The sequence below is a fragment of the Symphalangus syndactylus genome, chromosome 4, assembly GCF_028878055.3.
Source record: "Symphalangus syndactylus isolate Jambi chromosome 4, NHGRI_mSymSyn1-v2.1_pri, whole genome shotgun sequence".
NCBI lineage: Eukaryota > Metazoa > Chordata > Mammalia > Primates > Hylobatidae > Symphalangus > Symphalangus syndactylus.
In genome coordinates this window covers 110,754,688-110,768,805 of record NC_072426.2, presented here as the reverse complement: position 1 = coordinate 110,768,805, position 14,118 = coordinate 110,754,688, and the positions used below count along the sequence as shown (strand labels likewise).

General features: G+C 34.7%; 1 pseudogene; it reads left to right on the top strand.

The window, feature by feature from the left end:
- Positions 1 to 1,308: 1,308 nt before the first annotated feature.
- LOC129480320 (small EDRK-rich factor 1-like) lies at positions 1,309 to 1,526 on the top strand (annotated as a pseudogene).
- The last annotated feature ends 12,592 nt before the right edge of the window (positions 1,527 to 14,118 follow it).

Here is a 14,118-nt window from a genome sequence, read left to right as displayed (position 1 = left end):
ACTTCAGCTAATCAAGGATTGTAGCAAAGCTGCGGTTTTCTTGATAGTTTCATGTCCTCTTACAGTTGTGCATACTTTATTTTCCAACAAGTACCATCTTATTTGGTATTATAAAAATTTTATAGCATGCTAGGTCTTTTTTTTTCTTCTACTTTTTTTTTTTTAACAGAGGAATTATGTCTTACAGAACAGGCTATTTTAAATCATCATTTAAATATAAAATATTTTTAAAATACAGTTATAAAATGATTTTCCTATACCTGCAATTACTGAAAGTATTTCTGGGAATTATAAGCTCAGGAAAGAATTTTAGTGTTAGGAGGATATTGAATGAAATGGAAGAACTGTCACATACAAATGATGAGATTAGACAGATTTGGTTTTGTGGTGTCATGATATATGTTGGCTTTCATCCAAGGTTCCTGGCTCACAACTTCTGTAGCCCTTGTTACAGTCTTTTGTTATAATGTTGGGTGTGTTAGGCCTCAGGGGCAGGCTTCTAACCTTCTCTTGCCCTCCTTTCTCCTACCTTTATCTCACCGGCCCCAGGCAGGACTCTACTCTTCCCTGGCCTTTCTGAACCTGGGTCTTAAGAACTTTCCCAGAGAGGGTCCTGCCCTATATTCTAGGGGGAAGGAATACTGATGTCCTGAAGCTTCCATAAAATCCCAAGAGGATTGGGTTAAGGGGGCTTCCAGATAGGTGAACACATGGAGATTCCTGGAGGGTGGCACACCCGGGGAGGGCATGGAAACTCCACACCATTTTCTACATGCCTGCCTATGCAACTCTCCATAGGTACCCTTTGCAAAACCAGCAAATGTAAGCAATTGTTTCCTTCAGTTCCGTGAGTTGTTCTAGCAAATTAATTGAACCAAAACAGGGAGTCATGGGAACCCCAATGCCTGATGCCAGTTAATCAGAATTTCAGAGGCCTAGAATTGTGACTGGTGAGCGAGGGGCAGGCTTGGCTACTGAACCCCACCCTGTGGGATATGATACTATCTCCAGATAGGCAGTGTTGGAATTAAATAGGAGGACACTCATCTGGTGTCCACTGCTTGGTGTGTGGGGAAACTCCCCCCTACATTTTGTCACGGAAGTCTGCGTTGACTGTTGTGACATGAGAGTAGAGGAAAACCATGGTTTGAGAAAATTTTCCCCACACAGTTTGTCTTAGGGGAGAAAACAAAAGCTAGTAGATAAATGTAGAAAGAGAAAAGAAGACGGTGGTAACGGTAGCCTAGTGTGCAAGGGAGCTGTTACTTTTTCTGAGTCGCTTTATTCCAGGCTCCGTCAGTGGTCGGCATGGCCTGTGGAAATCAATGAGAACTTGTCCACCAGAAGAAACATGGAGAAAACCCAGGAAAATAGTAAGGGGAAAAGAAAAGAGGATAGGTTGACTACCTCTCAGAGAAAGCAGAGGGACTCTGAGCTCATGCAACAAAAGCAGAAGGCAGCTAATGAGAAGTCTATGCAGACAAAAGAAAAATAATGACTGGCTATTTGGAAAACCTGGGTGCTACTGCCAACTGGGTGTGTCATAAGCTCTAAGGTCAAGGTTCTGTAGAGTGAATAGTCATTACATATGTTATGACTTATCCTTTAAAAACTATTTTAAACTTTACCTTTCAGCTTGACTTAGTGTGATGTTTTAGAAGCATTCTTCAAAGAATAAAACATTAACCATAAAAAAATGTAGAAATATGAAGATTGAGAATAAGAGTGGAGGCACAGATGTGGGGAGTCCAACTGCTGGTTGTTTTTAATAGGAGAACTTGGTTAAGTATTTACACTGCTTTCTTTTATTAAAAACCATGATGACCTGATTCAGATAGTTGCCCTTCTGCTATGAACATGAGATCATAGATGAAACAAAACCTTCAAAGTAAGATCTAACTAAACACCAAAGAGTAAAGGAAAGATTCAAAGAGACAAAATATAACAAAAGTCAACATGGTGAGAGCTGATGGCACTGCAGCCCACAGTAATTTTTACCCTGTATTTAGGCATGAAAGGCTGGGTGTAGGCTTGTCATTCACACAGGAAGACCAGAGAGACAGCCTCAGGCTGTTGCAGGTGGGTAAACTGGATTTTCTAATCCTGCATAAAAATATGCATGAAAATCTTTTCATAGAGATTCTCCAGTTGTGAAAAGTGACCTAGAAAAACTCTACATACATACAAAGAGATTTGGCCTTAAAATTTTTGCTCTGTCTAGGGTCTTAGATATAAAGGAGGGAAGAAGGGAAGGCACATGTAAAAAATCAAAGCCTTGGGGCCCAAACATGTCCACATTTAATTTTTTTTCTGTCTAAAATCATTCCAGGACTGTTGTAATCCATATATCCTCATCAGTAATAAGGAAGTTGAAATAATAAAATCAGAGAAAAAGAAAAAAAGTTAATGCTGAAAATGAGCTCACACAACTGGATTACATGATATGATTAGAATCTTAGTAGATGGAAATAAACAGAATAAGGCATTAAAGTATTATAAATATGAAAATCAGAGAAAAACTTCTAACTAAATATGCTGAAGTTTATTGATGGGATAACAAAATAGAATTATATATATATTTTTATAATATACATATTGTTATATATTATTTATATTTATTATGAGGAATTGGCTCATGTAGTTACAGAAACTGAGAAGTCCCATGATCTGCTATCTGCAAACTGGAGACCTAAGAAAGCGAGTTGTGTAATGTAGGCTGAGTCTGAAGGCCTGAGAACTGGGGAAGTCGATGATACAAATCCTAGTTCAAGGGCGGAAGATAACATGAGATGTCCCAGTTCGAACAGTGTGGCAGGAAAAAAAAAGGGGGGGTAGATTCCTCCTTTCTTTACCTTCCGTTCTGTTCAAGCCCTCAGAGGATTGAATGGTACCCAACCATGTTGGGAAAGGTAATCTATTTTACTCAATCCACCAACTTAAATTCTAATTTCATTTGCAAACACCCTCACAAACATACCCAGGAAAAATGTTTAATCTAGGCGCCCCATGGAGTATTCACATAGATGCATACCATTGTCTGTCATACTCAATGAGCAGACTAAGAAGATTAGGAAGAGCTAACCAGAGAATTAGTGACCTGAGAGGTGGCTGTAAGAAAACTACCTTACATACTACAGAGAAATTTAAGCAGATGGTGTTAGTAACCGTAGGGCACACAAAGCATTTCCTGGGATATTCATGATATTTTGCTTCTTTATCTTGGGACAGGTTCCATGAGCATGGTCACATTCTGAAAATTTGTGAAGCGGTACAAGGGAAAATGACATATTTCTATAAAAAGGTTAAAAAAGTTTTTAAGTACAAAAAATATGAAATGTAACATTTAAAATTGTAAAGTGAAAAAAATTATATAAAAATTTCTAGTAATTTTAGAGAAGTAAAAATGGAATTAAAAACAAGGAAAAGAAACCATGAGGACCAGAAATACAAAACACAGAATAAGATGATTGAACTAAATCTAAATATAAATCTACCTATTTAAATATGGGAAATATTAGCTTTGATAAAATAACAAAATTTTATTTAAGATAATCACACCTAAAACTTAATGACTAAGAAATTTTGAAATTCAAGAAATAAAAAAAGTTGACCAAGTATTAATTGCATAAAAATATTAATGTATAATTAGACTTTATATTTATTACAGACAAAATAAGTCATTAATAAAAATAATTCATTAGTCCGACCTTGTAATCTTATATCTAATATCTGTAATTCAGTAATTACTTAAAATTATTTTTTAAGAGAGGCTTTAACATTGCTAAAAGAATTAAGAGAAGATGAATTTTAACAATGGAGAAAAAAAGCTCAGAGGAAGAAGGAGATGTAAGGGGCAAAAGAACGCATCAAATTGAACTTATGTAACATTCTTCAAGTTATGAGTTTAAGTAGAATTCAAAGTAGAGTTCATTGATCATTAAAAAAATATAAAGAACTGAATGGAAAGAATGTATAATATGTACACTTATTAATACTTGTGAAATGCAGCAAAAACCATAGAAATTTACAATTTCAAGTACATTTTTTAAAAAGTAAGAAAATAAGAATATGTCAGCTAAGTATTAGACTCAAATAGTATAATAATAGTAGTACTTGTAAAAATGTAGTAATATGGAGATAATTATGATAAAAATGTAATATTAGATTAATATTAAAAAATAAAAAACGAATGCTATTTGTAAGTGTTACTAATATAAAATTTCCAAAAAGACTCATCACAAAAAGATAGTAGGCTTAATTTGTAAATAATTGAGACATAACTGTAAGTATAGCAAGATAAAAACAAAAGTAAATGGAAGACAGCTTTGTTTGCAATATCAAGAATTGGAAAAAACTAAACATCTATTAACAGGGGAATGGATAAATACATTTTTCCGTAGGTATATGATGGAATACTATGCAGTAGAAATTAATGAACATATACCTATGTGGATAAATGTCAACTATAAGGCTACATAAAAATCCAATTCTAAGAATACATATAGATGACACCACTTGAAGAGAGGTTTAAACATACATAATGATATCAGCTTTAAATCTTATATCATCAGATCATGCTAGCCATTACTCTATTTTTGCTCCTACCTGCCATGTAAAAGCTCTCTGATCAGTTCCTAGTATCAACTTAATCTTTTACTTTCTGATTTCCCATCACTTTCTCCAATACTGGTGCTGTCATAGTTCTTGATGATTTCAAAGACAACCCATTATCTGCCATTTTCTGGCATCTCAGTTCCTGTAAGTTCTTTCGTCTAATGATCTTCACCAATATCTCCACTCACAAGTCTAACATTCAGTCATTGGGCTCTCCAGCCATTACTCCCTGTCTTTGTGGCTAACGCTCCAGTATTGCCACAACTTTGATCTTAATATGATTTACTGTATTAATTTTCTAGGGCTGTCTTAATAAAATACCTTACTACCTAGTTCACTGAGAAGGAGGAGGCAATCAGAATAGACTTCTACAACCCCCACTACAATTTCTAATAACCTACTTGCATTTGAACTCATATTTTCAACTTTTTCCTATGCATGTCTTTCACCTTCATACCTATGAACTAGATCTTCTCCCTATCTTCCAAAGTCTTTGTTTTAGTGATTTTTTTTTTCTCTCAACCATTCCCTTTCTACTGGAACTTTCCTATAAATATATAGACATGCTGTTGTTTCTCACATTTTTAAATGGCCTCTTAACCTTGAATTTCTCGAATACTGCTCCACTTATCTCCTTGTCTATATCCATGATTCCCAGTTTTTCTTCCACTATTCTCTACTGAACTCCTACCAGCAAGACTTCATTGTTACTACCTAACCAAAATGGTTCTTATCGAGGTCAACAATGACTTCCATTAAGAGAATTCCATGGTTATTTCTCAGTCCTATTTTACTTGATCTGTTAGCATTTGTCATATTTGTTACTCTGAGGACATCACACTCTCCTGGTTTTCTTTCTTTCTCAAAGGATAATCTCAATCCTATAACCGGTTTCTCCTCATCTCACAATCCCATTGCTTTTGCTCACTGGGAGTGCACCTTATAATGACATTTTGATCAATAATGGGCTGTACGTAAAATGATGGACACATAAAATCATAATGGAGCTGAAAAACTTCTGTCATCTAGTGGCACCATAACCACCACAATGTCATTGTGCAACCCATTACCTTTGCTATGTTTAGATACACAGATACTTAAAATTGTAATACAATTGCCTACAGTATTCAGTGCAGTAACATGCTGCATAGGTTTTTAGCCTAGGAGCAACAGGCTATGTCATACAACCTAGGTGAGCAGTAGGCTATACAATCTAGCTTTGTGCAAGAACCCTGTGTGATGTTCACACAACAACAAAATAGCCTAAGGATGCATTTCTCAGAGTGTATCCTTATTTAATGATGCATGACTGTATTTGGACCTCTTCTCCTTACTATCATGCTAATTCTCTTGAAGCCCATTCAGGGCCATTTATATGGTAATGCTTCCAAATTTTATATTTACAATCTTCTTTCCCCTGCAGTCCAGCCTCATATATACAACTGTACCCTAGGCATCTTTGCCTGATATTATAATATACATATTTAATTTACTATGTTCGAAACTGAGCTCCTGATCATTCTGCTGCCACTACCTCCAAACATGCTCTTTTAATAGATTTGTTTGCTTGTTTGTTTCTGCTAATGGTAGCTCTCTTTCCAACAGCTCAGAACTAAAATCTTGACCTGTGCCATCATTATCTTTCACCTGGATTATTGTAACAGCCTCACAAGTGAACTTCCTGCCTTCTATCAAGCCCACCACTGAAAAACAAAACAAAAATAAAATAAATCTAGTCTATTTTCAACATACCAGGATTTTTTTGATTAAAATATCAATCATATCATGCCTATTCGCTGCATAAAATTCTACCAACTGGTTACCATCTGACAAAGAGTTGTTAATAAGTTATTATGAATGCCTCCAGCCAGTCCAAATCTATACACTCCTCTAGACTCTTTTGTCTCTCTGATTTCATTTTATGCTCCTCTCCTCCTATCTTTCTATATTTTTTTACTGTTCTTTATATATATCCAGTATATTTTCAATCCTTCATTTCCTTTAACTACTTACTCAAGAAACAATACATTGTCTGTGAAACTTGACACTGATCACATTTTCCTTTTATCTCTTACCCTCATCTAATATATTATATATTTTAGAAATTTATTTTACTCACTGTTTGCCTAACTTACTAAAATGCTATCTTTATGAGAAGAAGGATTCTGGTCTGTGTTTTGTCCTTTGTCCTATTTCTAGTAGCTAGAATAATACATGCAATTAATGTAATAGTATATACCACTTAATGTTTGTTGATTGAATAGATGAAAAATATGTGTATATGTATGTGAGTACTATGGATATATACATATATAGCAAACATGAGGATCTGTGCATGGAAAAAATAAACACCAAATTGGGGAGCTTCATGTCGTAGGTAGATAAATACAGGAAAGAAGCAATCTGAGGAGTACACAAGGAGATTCAAAATATTTGTGTTTATTTCATTAGTTTAGTGAAGAATATGTGAGTATTTGTTATATTATTTGTACTTTTTTGTATGTCAGAAAATTAATTTTATATGAAAGTAATGACATACTAATCATACTGTGATCTAATTAGCAACTAGTTGAATAAAATTCTATTATGCTATGTTGTCTTCTTGAGCACTATCTTAAAAATTCCATGTATGTATTTAAAAAGTTGCTTGATTTAAAAAATATCCTGCATTTCTCTATTTTTCATAATTTTCGACATATGAAATAGAGTAATGGCTTTAATTTTATTTTTCAAAAATTCTAGCATCTGTGTCACTTCTCTGTCAGTTTTCATTACTTGTTTTTTTATCCTCATTATAGGTCATAGTTTTCTTTTTCTTACTACATCTGTTTCTTAGACTGAATGCCAGACAATTTGAATTTTACATCTATTCAATCAACAAATATTAAGTTATTATTTTACATTCAAATGGTGCTGTATAGATTTGATTTCCTATACATGTTTTTGATTAATTTATTTGAAACAGTTGAATCTACTTTGGTCTATTTTTTATTTTTGATTTGTTAGGTGATTCCATAGCAATGTTTACTATAAGGCTAATATCACCCATTACTGAGGTAAGAGTCTCCTGAATGTTCCATCGAATGCCCTGTATATCCTGAAATTGTCCAGTCTGGCTATTTACTGCCCTTTGTGAGTACCAGGCACTGTTTCCTCTAATTTTATTGAATGATTTTTCCCACAATTCTAAAGTAGTTTCCTCACATGCGTGTGATGCTCAGTACTTTGCTGAGTACTCAGAGGAGACTCTGTAGACAGCCAGAATTTTCTCCCTGTGCAGTTTTCTCCTCTCTGGTACTTTCTCCTGCAAATTATAGCCACTTAGTTCTCCCCAGGGCCTCTACTAAGCTTCCTCAACTCAGGAAGTCTTCAGGACTCTGTGCCAAGGCTGGAACCTTTCTCAAGGCAATAAGCTGAAATAAATGTAAGATTCCTTCGGTTTGCTTTCCTTCTTTCGGGTATCACTTCTGTCTGGTATTAAGTGTCTTAAAAACTATTGCTTTTTTTCTTTTCTTTTTGTCTTGTCTTTTGGTTGTTTCAGATGGGATTATAAGTTTGTTCCTTATTATTACACCTTGACCAGAGCTTGTGTTTTATTACTATCACTTTCAAATATATGTACTCTTTAATCGTATTTGATTTTAAAAATACTTTTCTTGTTTCTTTCTTCTGCTTTATCATTTCTCCAATATCTTTATGCATTTCCCGTTTCCATCTTTTGCTTTTCCTCTGCTTTTTTTAACTGTGGTGTCTGTTGTTTTTTTTTTGCTTTGTACTCCACCCTCCATTTTCACCCCCAGTAACTACTGGTGTCTGGGAGGTTTTGTTTTATATCTTCCATTTGCCTAGGCAAACAGTTCTGAGCTTTTTTATTTCTAATTTTAGCTGATCTTTCAATGTTTACATAACTTTTTATAATTATTTTTCCCCCACTTATATGTATTAAATCAATGCTTTCATTTTCTTTGTTTTGTGTGTTTCTGGTGTTTTTCCATTATTTATTAAAACACTATCTAGTTTCTTTTTATCTTTTTTTTTTTCTTGGAATACACTTGCATGGAGTTAGATTTTATTTATTTATTTTTTTTGTAGTATCTGATGTTTAAATGATGTGGGTTTTCTGGGAAGATTAGCTTGGGCACATTTTCAAACTTTTTGGTTTTTTAAATCACTTGCTATCTGTGATCTACTCCCATAAAATCTAACGTCTAACATTTTGGCCCTGCTCAATTTCAATTTTTTGCTCAGTATTTGGTCTCTATGTGAATTATTTTCTTTTATAAGAGGGACTTAGCTTGATAGTTCTAAAATTCTCAGGGGGATATTCTAAGATAGCAATATTAGATCTTTTAGGTCTGCTCACAAGTTTTTTCATTGCTATTAATTCAGCTCCTGTGAGAAATTTTCCTAATTTCACTGGTCATTCCCAGCTGCATCTATTCAGGTTGCCACTCAGTGTAAAACATGCTGCTTGAAGTGATAAGAATAAGTTGGCTTTTTAGGAAGGGAGGGTATTCCCGTGAAATTGTGGATATTTTTGCATTTCATTTTCACGCTGTCATTCCCAGTTGCTGCTTTGGTGGTTTGACCAACCCCATTTTTATTTTCAGATTCATCAGGCTTCTGTTGCCTGTTTTTAAAAAGATATAATCAGATGTTAACAAGTGTTGACTTGTTTAATTTTTAGAAAAAGTGTGGAGGCAATTTTAATATACTCAATTTTACTATGTGTATAATTTTGACAAAATAAAGCAAAACTTAGAAAAAGAAAATTTAATGAAAATATATTAATAACCATATTAAGAAATATTATACAAGGATAAATCTAACAAAAGAAATCTTTATCCATATTTATGGATAAAGTTTATAAACCTATTGAAGGAAATAGAAGTATGCTAAATAATTAAAGATATATACTGTGCTTGTGGGTGACAAAACTTAGCATTACAAGATGCCAATTTTGGCCAAGCAATTTTATTCATTCATTGTGTCATAGAATTTGATCAAACTCTTTGTTAAATATATACCAAAGTTTAAAAAATTGCCAAAATATCATTAAAGAAGAAAAAAAGAGAGCTTGTCAATATTTATTGTAATGATAACATTTGTATGATTACAACAATACATTCACAATATACAAAAGCAAATTTATGGATACATACATGGTAAACTTATTAAAGTGAAGGCAAGGATATCATATAAACTGAGAATGTTTATGTGAAGCAAAGATGAGAAATGTGATTGTAAAGATACACAGAGACTGCAACTTCATTTGTTAATGTTTTAGTTCTTTAACAAATATGGGAAGTAAAAATGGACAAATGTCTATATCATTAAATCTGAATCATTATTCTTAATATGTTAAAATTTATTATTTTCTTCCTTCTTTTTCACCTTCTCCTCTGCCTCCCCTTCTTTCTTTACACCTCCTTTCATTGTTCCTTCTCCTCCTCCTTCTCTCCTTTTCTTATTTCTTCCTCTCTCTGTTGTCAGGAACTGTGCGTTATTTTTCAAATATATCTAAATTATTTGTTTTTTTTGATTTGTCATTAGAGAGTGATCCAGATTCTACAAGAAAAACAAAATGTTTATATTGTTCTATTGCTCTCCTCTAATTTCCTGTTTTTATTTTGTGTGGTAGTGTGAATGGAATCTATGAACAGAATTTATGAGGAGAAAACAGCTGTTAGCAGCAAAATGATAGAGTTCATTAGCTGTCCTTACAATATGCATTGTGCATAATTGCATGGTTCAAGTTTTAATTTAGTTTTAAAGTCTTTTAAAAATATATCGGTAATTACCAGACCACCAGGCACTAAAACCCATGATGAGTAATCAGTTTTGGATAATACTTTAAATATTGCAAAGCTATTTGATTCCTTAAAAGGAGGCAGCGAATACAATATTAGGTAATAAGCCTAGCTAAAATTTTTCATATATGGAAAAAACTAGCTATCTGGAATTTCTGTAGTCATTTTTAGGAATTGTGTTTGAGGTTAGGGCAATAGCAGCACGAATAATATTGTGGACAATGAGTATCTGTTACTCACCTGGAATGAGTGAAAAAGTGTTCCATGAAGTGAAGCTCATATTCAGTTACACATAGATAAAGCATGTCATTCTGCATAGTGGGGTGAGGGGGTCTATTACCAATGAAACTTAATAGAGTGGAGTATGAGGAATGCTATTTTATGCATTATCTTTTAGATTAAAACTGACATAGGACAACTAATGAAAGTTGATCTGATTTTTCTTTTAGCATGTTAAAGGTATCTATAGAGATAAAAATAGAAAAGAAACACATTAAGCAAGTTCAATGCCTTTCAGTGTTTTTGGTCATGGCCCTATAGGAGAATGATTCCACCATGGCACCCTGGTGACCTTGCGCATATCCATAAAGGTCACGCAAAGATTTGAACCACAGCTAACCTGAGTCTTAGCAGAATGCCTTATGAGGCTCCTGGAACATAAGAGGATGGAATGCATGCAGGGAGCTTCTACAGGGCCGTTTCCCACTCACCTCGCGTGATCTCCTTGTTATTATAAAACAATTTCTCATCACCTCCTGAATTTTGATAAAGCTTCTGGAGTGCCACACTCAGAAAAGAACTTCAGAAACTTAAGTTCACTTAGTTGCAGTCTAGAGTTAGAAACAGCAACAGGGCATCCCGCTACTTACACCAAGGTGTACTGTTTTCTTTTAGTGTTGTTTTTTGTTTTAGGACAAAGCATAGGAAGCTGGCACCTCTGGCTAATCTTTTTCGTTTGATAAAGTAGTAAAGTAAATAATCAAGTGTTTGAATCCTAAAAGTGGTTCACTGTGACTTTATCAGGCTTCAGCTTTGGCCTGGACTTGATTTTTGTGTGCTTGACAAATTTAGCTTAAGAAATTCATTTTGCATCATTGAAAGAGGGCAACAGCTTATCTTTCAGCATTGAATCAACAAAGTTGTTAGTCCTGTTTCATGAGACCTTGCATTCCGCCCTTGGGACCACACAGACACACACTATATCTGTATATCCGTAATACAGTCCCTGAATGTTTTCTGATATCCAGTTCTTATCCTTTCATTTCGGTGTACTGTTTTGTCTAGAGATATGGTTCTGCCAGTTCTCACTTCCACTCTCCCAGGAAGTTAAATACTGCTCTTGAAGTACAATTTTTACAAACAGTTGTCTATATATATATATATATATATATATATATACACACACACACATGCACACACATATATGAACACACATGTCTATATTTTGAGGCAGGGTCTCCTATCACAGTTTTTATAAACAGCTGTCATATATATATAATATATATACATATATTTATACACACACACACACACACACATACTTTTTTTTTTTTTTTGAGGCAGGGTCTCACTCCTATCACCCAGGCTGGAGTGCAGTTGCATGATCCTGGCTCACTGCAGTCTCAACCTCCTGGGCTCAGGTGATTCTCCCACCTCATTTTCCTGAGTAGCTGGGACTATAGGTGTGCACCACTATGACCGGCTAAATTTAATATTTTTGTCTTTTTAGTAGAGATGGGGTTTCACCATGTTGCTCAGGCTGGGCTCAGTCTCCTGGACTCAAGTTATCCACCTACCTTGACCTCCCAAAGTTCTGGGATTACAGGCATAAGCCACCATGCTCACTGTCTTAACATTAATTCAAATATCTCAGGACCTAATTACCCAACTGGAAGGAGCACCTCAAATCACCTGTTAGATTGCATGATTCTTAGTTTTAATGAACCTGTCTGCTTTTGAGACCTAGAATTGGCAGAAACTATATGACAAAATATATAAAGACAGACTGAACTGAATAATTGAAAGATAAGCTCTCTGAGAAAAGGAATATGGTCTTTTTTTTTTACTGCTATTATTTTTGTGCATAGAATAGTATTAGGTACAACATAAGTACTCAATTATAATTTTTGATTGAGTAAAGAAATATTAGAATAGCATAACATAACACAGTATAGACTAGAACAGTTTGTCCTGAGGGATGGTGAAAAACTTTCTATTATTTTGAAAAGGTACTAATTTCAGTCTTATGATTTAAAGTGTCAAAGAATGACACTGTCAAAAGGAGTTTATATTACATGGTAGCTAATTTTATGTGCTAACTTAGCTGGGCTAAGGAATTCCCAGGTGGCTGATACAACATTATTTCTGGGTGTGTCTATAAGGGTGTGTCTGGAAAAAGCTGACATTTAAATTGGTAAACTGAGTAAAGAATATCACCCTCACCCACATAGGTGGGCATCATCTGATTCATTGAGAGCCTCAATACAGTAGAGAGGTAGATGAATGTGCTCTCTAACTGAGCTGGGGCATCCATCTTTTTCTGTCCTTGGAAATCAGGCTCTTGGTTTTCAGGCCACTGAACTTGGGATGGGTCTTATATAATCAGCTCCAGTTGTTTACAGGCCTTGAGACTCAGACAGAATTACAATAGCTTTCCTGGGCCTGCGTCTTTTAGACAGCAGTTCATGAGACTTAGCCTCTATAATCATATGAGCCAATTTCTTATAATAAATCTCATTACATCCTTATATATGCTATTAGTTATGTTTCTCAGGAGAATCATGACAAATGCACATGCATCTTTAGTACCCCAGAGTATTTGTGCTGGGTAAGGAGTAGAAGGTGGAGAAATCATTTTGTTCTCTCTTTTAATTGATGGTTTGAGAAGAGAAGCAAGAAAGAAAAAGTAAAAATTTATCTACATAATTTTAGTAACAAAATTTACTACTATGAATGCTACTTTCTATTATAAGATAGTGAGTTTCATGTAGAGATACAGGTTTACTAAACCATTTGTAAAGAACACATAAGTTGGCAAGAGAAATGCTGACCTGAACTATTAGGTTGGTGCAAAAGTAATTGCAGTTTGGGACGGTGAATTTTAAATCATAACTAGGCTCAAACACAGCTTTATTAATCAAAATAGGAACCATTACAATCAACACATTTTTGCCAATGAGAAATAAGTTTGTTTATTCCTGTAGCTTAAAAATCCATGCTTCAAGATTCTACGAACTCTTGGAAAGCATTTTCTGCATCCTGCTGGTTGTGGAAGCATTTTCCCTGCAAAAAGTTGTTAAGATGCTTGAAGAAGTGGTAGTCAGTCGGCAAGAGGTCAGGTGAATATGGCAGATGAGGTAAAACTTTGTAGCTCAATTCATTAAACTTTTAAAGCATTGGTTGTATGAGGTGTAATTGGGCATTGTCGTGAAGAATGGACCCATTTCTATTAACCAATGCTGGCTGCGAGTGTTGCAGTTTTTGGTGCATCTCATCGGTTTTTAAGATACAATGGTTTTGCCTGGATTCAGAAAGCTGTAGTGGATCAGACTGGCAGTAGACCACCAAACAGTGACCATGACCTTTTTTTGGTGCAAGTTTGGCTTTTGGAAGTGCTTTGGAAGTTCTTCTCGGTCCAACCACTCAGCTGGTCTTCGCCAGTTGTCATATAAAATTCACTTTTCATCACATGTCA